A 10057-nucleotide genomic window follows, 5' to 3' on the forward strand; every position below is an offset into this window, starting at 1 on the left:
ACTTCCTTTGGTTCTGATGGCCATCAGAGCCACGCCCCATGAAGCGACTGGGATCTCCCCATTCAAAATGATGACAGGTAGACAAATGACGCTACCACTACACCTACTTTACCAACCAGGTGAAGCTAGCGTCGCTACTGCTTACACAACACACCAATACATGGCAGACTTGAACAAGCATCTCCAGACCACCTTTGCCTTTGCTCAGAAATGTCTGGAAAGATCCGCTGAAGGACGCAAGGCGTACTATGACCAAAAGGCCTCACATGATGAGCTTCAAGTGGGGGAGAAGGTCTGGTACTACAACTTTGTCCAACAGACAGGTCAAACCGGTCAAAAGACTGGAAAACTGGGCCGGAAACTCCTTCCCCAGTGGACAGGACAAGTAGTCTATCAGATCAAGGTCCGCCGAGGTCAGAAAGAACCCACGTTTAAATGGGTCCACCGTAACCAAATCAAGCCACACAAAACTCCCATGGGACTTGTAGGGAACAATCAGGTCCTAATAAGTCCAAAGACTGAGAATCTAACATTACCCAATGGGGTTTATCCAATAGGCTTTGAAGTACTCGGTCACTAAGTATTCAAACTTCAGTTAGTCAGGTTGCACACTAGCTAAATCTGTGGCAGTGAACTCATCAGTTAAAACTTTCACATTTTGAATTGCTGCTGAACTCTTCACTACAAGTGGGGGTTAACTAATCAGATCGTTGAATCTTTACAGTTTCAAGGCAGATAAAGTTGAAACCACTCTAACGATCCCCACCATGTCTCTGTCTCCCGCCAGGATGATGATGCTGCTGATACTCGAAGTGATGCTCGGACTGAGGATCAGTCCCACGCAACCGGAAATGGTCGAACCTGGACCAGAGTCAGGCATTGTTCTTAAAGAACAGCCAGGCCTCCTTATCACCAACTGCTGTATACACTCGCAGAAGGTGTTTGTCAGGTTCAACCCAGGACTGATCTATGAGAAAAACCTCCGCACCGTCAAGGCAGGTGTCCGTTGGATCCGAGAGATCATAACTAGTGATGTGTCGGTCACGAATAAATTGGTTCAGTATGAAATAATCTGTTATATGACTCGGGAGTAACGGGTCCTCTCAGCGAGCGATTCGTTCATTTTCATGCGGTACCTCCTCTCGCCACATGGCAGGCAGCTGCATAAACTCAGTCAGTAGGTCAGGAAAGGAAACAGAAATGATTCGTTCAGGACTCGCTCAGGTCTGTCCTCAGGTCCTCGTTCTTTTGTCACGTGACAGCCAGGCTGCTCAGGCTGTGTGGTGAGCAGCAAGCACTGCAGTTCGCTCAAATGGATCGTTCATACGGATCGTTCTTCAGTTTATTTGTCACGTGACAGCTGTAACTCAGCGGGGCTGTGTGTGGACTGAGAAACGAACAAGGAAATGAATCATTCGTCAAGTGACATCCGACATACATTGTTTATTCATAAAATCATGATTAATTCTTTGGCTCTATTAACCGTTCAAATTTAATAAGTGTTACATAACTGCGGATATCTCCGTGGATAACCGCTGTAAAAACGTACTTTTTTCTCTTTCTCTTTGATTAAATAATCATTTAATGAGAATTCTTTTTTAAAATCTTCCTGCCCCGTATTATTCTGTGCATTATAGTGATGCGCGGGTCGGGTTTTTTTCCGACCCGCGGGTCCCGCTCTTTTAAAAGAATTGGACCGCACCAAACCGCCCCGCACCTCCGCTTCTATTTTTTTAACCCGACCCGACCCGCCCCGCCCCATTAAAACACATGTTATGATATTGACGAATGCTTTTATTTAGTCTGAGAAAGGTGCATATGGTCTCCTAAATTGGCACTGGAAACTGGCAACACAAAATGTATTTTCATTTGAACGTTAAGCCTATAAACATAAATAGGCAAATAAATAAAGTGTTTTAAAGCGTTTAAGTGTTATAAAGCACATAGCCAATGCTGCTGCTGTTGTCTGCACTGATTACCTCGTTGAACCTGTCCCAAACCTGTTATTTAGCCATTTGACCCTCTTTCTTCTTTTTAAGGACGTAAACTCCCGAACGAATGTTATTCAACACTTCTTCTTCCATCTTTTGTTGCTTATCTGCTTGGCTCTCTCTGCACGTAGCCTGCGTAGCCTACTACGCGCCTACGTGGACATTACGTTACAAAACGTGACCTGTGTTTAAATAACTGATAAATATTTTGTCTTACATATTATAGTAACAAAATGTAGACACTGATTAAGGTCTTTACTTTCAGTTTGACAAAAAATAAAATTAATAGATAGAACTAAATATTTCAGAATAGTAAACCACACCAACCCGCCCCGCAGTGAAGCGAAAATTCTTTGACCCGCCCCAACCCGACCCGCGGGTTACCCGCGGGACCCGCGGGTTAGGAGGCGGCCCGCGCATCACTAGTGCATTAGCCTGCTCTGCAGTGCTACAGATTGAGTGCTACTGTCATTCTGAGGCTCCATGGGGTCACCCATCCCCCCTTCATTTACATTAAGGGCCAGGTTACATCAGAACACAAACAACAGAGGTCTGAGCAGGTCAGAAAATGAGTGGAAGGAAAAGGAGTGACATCTGGAACCACTTGATTGAAGTTTCAGCCACTAGGGGAAAATGCAATATTTGCAACAGAGTTTTATCAACCCAAGGAGGAAGTACATCAAACTTGTTCCAACTGTGCAGTTAGCACAAGTGAGGGTGGAGAGTGACAATGGAGCTACTGCAGCAGCTTCAAATATCTCCACCAGCAGCACATCATCTGGACCCCAAATCAGCGCTGCTGCAACCCTGGCTTCTTTTACATTTGCAACATCCAGTACACCAGCAGCACCCACCACCACCAGCACCACCAGCACTACCCACACAGAAGTTAGGCCACGAAGACCACAACAAACACTAATGGGCAGTTATGTTACAAGACCAATTGGTCCGTTCAGGCAGAGCAAACTGGATGAAGCACTGGTTAAAATTATTGCTTCTGACCATCAGCCATTCTCTATTGTCGAGGACATAGGCTTTAAACAATTTACAAAGACTCTGGACCCTTCATACACTATGCCTAGCAGGAAAACCCTTTCTCAAGCTCTTCTGCCTAAGATGTATGGTAAGTTAAGGGCTGAGTTATTTGAAAAAATCAAGAGTGCTCCTGCTGTATGCCTAACAACAGACTGCTGGACATCTGTGACAACCACAAGCTACATGTCTGTTACCTGCCACTATCTACAGGATTTTGTAATGACTTCCCATCTCCTGGACTGTTTTGTCCTGACAGACAGACACACTTCTGCTTATCTGGCAAGTGAGCTGAAGAGAGTTGCGAATGAATGGGGTGTCAGTGACAAAGTTGTAGCTTGGGTTACAGACAATGCCAGCAACATTGTGGCAGCCCTGAAAGGCCACCTGCACTGGGAGCACATACCTTGCTTTGCTCATGTTTTAAATCTCATTGTTAGAGCTGGGCTTAGGGAGGTTCAGGGCACAGTCCAAAAAATAAAAGCTGTAGTAGAATACTTCCACAGAAGCACAGTTGCTTCAGATAAGCTGAAGGCTGTACAGCAACAGGTGGGCCAGGAGCAACTGCGTTTGAAGCAGGAAGTGGCTACAAGGTGGAATTCAACATACTATATGTTGAAAAGGTTCATTGAAATTAAGGATCCGGTCATCTCCACCCTGGCACTCATCAATGCACCTCTATCTTCACTGTCCACGGACGAATGGGGAATTGTCCAAGAAACAGTGGACATTATCAAACCTTTTGAGGAGGTCACCGTTGAAGTGACCGCTGAGAGGTATGTGATTAAAGTGTTAATAATGTTTATTTTAAATTAGAATCACTTTTATTAGACAAATCAGTGTATGCATAAAATGAATTAGACTCCTAACTTCTAACTTTGCTCTAAATGTACATGCACATAATAAGCACAAACTTAATATTTTAAACAAAAAATCTATTTAGTGATGGATTTTTAAATGTATCCTTACTGTTAACAAAGAAGCATGACATTTACTTGTAATAGTACACTGTTATAACTGCTTTTGAGAACATTAGAATAATTTAACTCTATCTGTAGGTTTGTGACTGCCTCCAAAGTGATCCTGATGGCAAGGGGTCTTCAGAGGATTGTTACCCGACATCAAAGAAACCCGTCGACCCACCAACCTGTTCAAAAACTGGTGGACAGCCTGTTGGCTGAGATGGAGAAGAGGTTCGGCAAGGTGGAGCAAATTGAAAAGCTTGCTGATGCTACATGTTTAGATCCAAGTTTCAAAAAGCAAGCCTTTGTGAACAACAAGGCAGCAGATGATGCTGTTAAGAGGATCACAGCTGCTGCAGCACACTGTCACCCCAGTCACAGAGAGGAGGAGGAGGAGGAGGGTCAAGATCCTGCTGCGGCTGTCTGTGCAGGGGCCATGTTTTGGGAAGACTTTGATGAGAGGGTAGCAAACACCAGAGAGTCCACTTCATCTGCTTCTGCCACATCAAGCACCTCCACTGCTGCAATGATGGAGATGCGGGCCTACCTGGCAGAGCCACTCCTACCCCGTACATCAGATCCTCTGGCATGGTGGAGGATGTGCTCACCCGTATTTAAAACTCTGTGTTAGGTGATGAAGGCACGACTGTGCATTGTAGCCACATCAGTGCCCTCTGAGAGAATTTTTTCAAAGACCGGACAGATCATCACAGACAGACTAAGCCCCTCCAAGGTCCGCGAGCTTGTGTTTCTGAATGCCAACTTGCATTAGAACAGGCCCTTAATATACTTGTTACTTTTAATTGTGCAATATTGTTGTTGTTAGTTTGGTTTTATTTAACTTTATTATTATTTAACTTTATTTATGTCCCTTAGATGTGTATAGTGTTGTGTATATACTTTAAAGTGTGTTTATAAATAAATATGAAAATTATATCAACATATTGATTGTGTTACACTCTGCCTTAAAATAATAATAATAATAATAATAATAATAATAATAATTAATTATTATTATGATTAATATTATTGTTACTTTGTGTTTTAATTGTCTCACTAATTGTCAAAATGAGTTGTCCAGTCACTTGTCCTCTATCAGCTGTCACGTGACAGGCAGCTCAATCTGACTCTGAACTGGTCTTTGTTGTTCTCGTTCATCCTATCGTTCATTCGTTCTCAGTCTCGTTCTCGTTCATCATTCAGGCTGTTTGGCGAGCAGTACGTTCGCTCTCGGATTGGTCTCTCTAGTTCTTCTCTCTGTCACGTGACAGGCAACTCGGTCTTCCTTCGTTCGTTCACAGCTCAAGCTGTATCAAGCTCAGCAGTACGTTCGCTCTCGGCTCGGTCTCTTGTTCATTTGTCATGTGATAGCTACCGAGTCACTGCTGCGCTATTAAACAATGGCAGGGAGGATGTAGGACACAAATCACTTTATTGTGGTGTGTATTTACTTCCCTACGTTTTCACATGGTTTGAATTGCTTGTGGCATTACCAGTAGTTTTGTTGCCTTCAGTATTTACTGCTTGAGAATCGCTGACTTTTTTACAACGCCACCTGCTGTAAAAATAAACAACATAACTCGTTCAAGATTCGTTCACTTTACTGTTCAAGAGTAAAAGACCTGGGTTAGTGAAAAGAGACAAACTTCCCATCACTAATCATAACCCATGCTGAAGTAGACATTACTCACATGTTGCAGCAACTTCAGAAATTCACCATCACCCAGGCGGAGCTGAGTGATGTGAACAGAATAGAGAAACGGTTCATTGGAGGACTGCTGACAGCGGCTGCTGCTCTCGGTTCTCTGTTCAGTCTTGGGGTCTCTTCTGTGAATGCCGTTAATGTGGCCTCAATTAAACGTCACATGAATGAGCTGCAGAATGACATTCCCCTGATTCAGAAACAGCTGGACCTCCAGATGGGACAGATAGCAACTGTTGGTAGAACAGTACAGGGCACTGATGTGGTGTTGAATTCGCACAGTGAAGCTCTCATGAAAACTACTGCTGCTGTAGATATGCTTCTGTCTGTTTTACAGGTTGATGATGCTCACACCCAGCTGGCCATCATGTTAATGTCTGATTTGGTTTGCAACATTAGTTCCTCGATTGACATGCTCGCTATGGGACGCATCCCTCCATACTTGGTCTCTCTAGCATTAGTACAGGAACTCCTGTCTACCAACACCAGAGATCACATTACACCGCTGCAGGCTCACCTAGCCTACACACTGGGTAGCTCCGTGCCAATCTACATCAATCCCGAAGCTCGAGAGCTAGCCTTCCTTATCAACCTGCCCGTCATCACCCCGATAACATCTATCGCTTGAAGGACGTCGTCAATGTTGGAATTTGGCCGGGTGAAACACACGTCAAAGTGCACACACCCTCGGTCGTAGCGTACCATGACAGCACACCTGACCTCTACCTTGCACCAAATTTGAAAATGTGCACCCTTACCAGGGACATTCACTATCTCTGTCCAAGAAAAACCTTTCATCCACGACGATACTGGGAGCCTTTGCGGACTCAAGATTCTTAACAAAGACTCGCAGTGTCCTACCACGCTGACGCCTAGTTATCAGATCATCTCGACTCACGCTGAAATCGTTGGAAGTTGTGGTTGGTTAACACACCTGCAAAAGTTGCCACGATTAACTACGATCAACACGACACCTCGAGTAAAATCGTGTTGCCACATCGCACACTCTGGATCATGGTTCCATAAGGCGCGATCTTACACATCGGAGACGTGGCCCTTTATCATCTGAACCCCGCACAATATGAGACGGAAATTAAGATTTCTGATTTCTTTGTAAAACATTCCATCGAGTTGGACAAGAACACACTCATTCAGATCCAATATGAAGGCTCTACAACTATCGACGTGAGCCCAGTAGAAAATGTTTTGAAAGAAATCGCAAACCATGACAGAATTCCCGTTCAAACGCTGTCCTACGCCTGGTCGACCGCCGATACCGTAATTGCCGCCCTGGTCGCCCTAGGATATGCACTGACGTTTGGTGTGACCTATTTCTACGTCCGGCGCATTAAAACTCTCCGCGGAAAACTTGACAAGTGTACAGAACGGTTACACCGAGTATGCAGACATCGGAGGGTGGACCGGCCTGCTAATACAACTGATCTTATAGATTTCGATGACGAAACTGAAACAGGAATAGATGACAGTCAGTATTCCCCAGAAGTCCTTGAACTTGGACGTGTGTAGATAACCTTCTTCAAAGTATACAAAGGAAGAACGGCATGCCTGATTCCCTTGATTTTATTTTCCCCTTTTCTATGCAAGCTTCCACTTGCTTATATTCCTGCTTTCCTATCATGTTATGCTCCTTTGTTTGATTGCAGAAGAACCTAGGGTTCTGACGTCTTAAGTAATGCATGCTCGTATAGCCTTAGAATTTTAGCCTTAATTAGCAATTTAGCATACTCTTGTTTATAGGATTATTCCTGAGTGCCAATAGACAATCATGTAATGAAAAAGACACCAGCCATAATCCATCAATAAAGGCATCTTCTACTGGAACTGGATGTTGTCTTGGATTTATTCATCTGCGATTTTGGATCTTCCCCTGGCCCGATCAAAGTCGAGTGGGGGAAATGTAGCATTAGGCCCCAAGACCTTGGTATCACCCAGAGGAAACTCTTCTGCTCTCCCTCCCTCTATCCTATCTACATGTTTTAAGACCCAGAGGAAATTCCTGTTCACCACCAGATGGACAATTGTTGATCTAACACTGAGTTCCCAGCCTACACGAACTTTGCATTCAGAGGAAACTTGATTTGCCATCTGACCTGAAAACTCTAACCCATTAACTTCAAAAAGAAGAAACATTCTTAAGCTGATTTAATTCAGGGCCGAGTGTAAACCGTACCAGGGAACATCTCAAACCTTTTGCAGATTAACGACACTTAAGGCCATCTTCCCCAGACATTCGCACATGTAAATCAACCTGAGATGGACCGTAAGACGCCAGATCACATTCCTCTCACAGATGGACTTTGTCAAGAAGTGTTAGAAATAACAACCCTTTTCTTGCAGGACTGTTTAATCTATAGTCTTTAAACTGCCTTAAATGTTTGAATTTTGGTAATAATGAATGTTTAAAATGACCACACATCTGAGGAAAGTACAAATGGTAAATTTGAATGGATTCTCTGCGATGTACCGTCACGAAGTTACAATTCAAGGGATTCTTACCATGGATCAACATCTCCTCCTGCTGGCTGTTTTAAGGTTTGCTATCAGGATCACAAACCAAACTTTTAACAGTTTACAGAAACTTTTATCCATAAATATCCAGAACAGAACGGATAGTGTGTGATTGTAAATATGAACTTCATTTACAGGTCACGGATTGCCAAAGTATATAGGTGTTTTATTAACGAAATGGTGTAAATGTGTTTATATCTCATGGATAATTAACTGCATGTAATAATTGGAAGTTGTGTGTGTTTATCCTTCAAACAGGATATTCATCTGTTTTATGAAATGTGGTTTATAGTGTACTTTCTGTTTGAACTGGCATATGGGAAAATAAGTTTATTCTTACATAGACAGTTATTAAACGTCTAGGCCTTTGTATGTAAATTAAGCTCAACCGCGCCAATATTCTACACTGCGATTGGCCTAACCACGCCAAACCCCGCCTTAGCCAGAGAATATTACCAGAAACTCAGAGATTTTAGTTAGAAGGAAAAAAAGAAAGAGAGAATAGGTACCTACCAAAACAGATCTGTACGTAGAAACAAATCCATGGAATAAGTCGTAGAACGTTCAACTTAAGTTTGTCTTTTGTTCGTGTCATTCGTTGATGTTTTGATAATTTTTGCTCAGAGCTGCCAAACCCGTTGCTACGCAACCAAGATATACAACTTTTGTATCCAGCGCAAGAGATATCCCAACTTGTTGCATTTTTAATTGTTTTCCTTTTTGAGAAGAACTTTGGGGAAGTCAGTCCAAAGTTTAGTTTTCAGAGCCAATTTCTGCCTGAAGCGTTCTGATCCATAACGCTCAATTGTGGACATTTCCAACAACAAGGCTCTGATTACAGTTCCAAGCCTCCGGAACCACACCAGCTAATTGCCACCGCTGTGCCAGTGGAGCGTGGGAATCAACCCGGTTCGTCTTGGAAGCTGATCCAAGCCATTGCGGACGGGCTGTCTTCTGCCGGGTACCAGACGACCTCAGGGACCTCGCCACCTTGACGCTGTACCGAACCCCGCTTGTAGGCCCTACCACCTGCTCAGTTAGACCGAACCGAGCCTCCAACTGGGTCTAGCTGGTGTCTTTGAAACGTTGAATTTTATTCCCTCTCCACTCCAAAATTCATTTAGTCATTCCTTTAATTCAATTGACTATTCTAACTTGTCTTCCTAAATTCCCGTCTACTTCGCTAGGTTCCGACCAGAATTAACTAAAGGTTAGTCATTAGTTAATTTTCCCATATTCCAAACTGCGTAAGATCCAGATATAAATTTCTTTATAATCCCTGATTTAATTTGATTGCATTCTTCACCCTTGTTTATTTCATTGTCCTGTTTTCTTTCTACTGTCGTTTAAGCTGGTTTACCCTCCCGGCGCAACAGAAGGCCAGCAGTGTCTCTAAAGCGATATTGATAATTTGGAGCAACAACTGCGTCAGCGCTGGATGCTTTTCTTCAGCTCGGACTCACTTTTATGGAGGTTCTGAGAAAACTGAGCGATCTCCTTTAGCTGTGTATCAGTAAGGTGTGTCATTTATTTTCGTGCATAAAGCATAGATGCATTACAGCAGCTCGTAGATACTTTAAATCAGATTCCCCCTGCATCATCGTTAAATGAAGGCGGTAACGCGCCTGAAAATCCTCACTCTTCAGAACCTGTTTCATTGATTCATCCGTCACACTTTGATTTAATAGATAATGCCTTGCTCCACATCGATTCCCCGCTACCCTCTCCAGCTTCTCCAGAACCTGCTCCATTGATTCAACCCTCTCAAGTCCTCTCCCCCCTCAACCGGCTACCGCGAGACACAACCGCCCATACCTATTGAACTACTGCATGTCGTAAAC

General features: G+C 43.5%; 1 long non-coding RNA gene across 1 annotated transcript; it reads right to left on the bottom strand.

The window, feature by feature from the left end:
- Nucleotides 1–3433: 3433 nt before the first annotated feature.
- LOC121628464 lies at nucleotides 3434–5129 on the bottom strand. The gene is made up of 3 exons (XR_006008180.1): nucleotides 5092–5129; nucleotides 4191–4193; nucleotides 3434–3540 (listed from the first exon to the last, which is right to left on the bottom strand). It is a non-coding gene; the product is annotated as an uncharacterized LOC121628464 (long non-coding RNA).
- Nucleotides 5130–10057: the final 4928 nt, after the last annotated feature.

Source organism: Melanotaenia boesemani, chromosome 18, assembly GCF_017639745.1.
Source record: "Melanotaenia boesemani isolate fMelBoe1 chromosome 18, fMelBoe1.pri, whole genome shotgun sequence".
NCBI lineage: Eukaryota > Metazoa > Chordata > Actinopteri > Atheriniformes > Melanotaeniidae > Melanotaenia > Melanotaenia boesemani.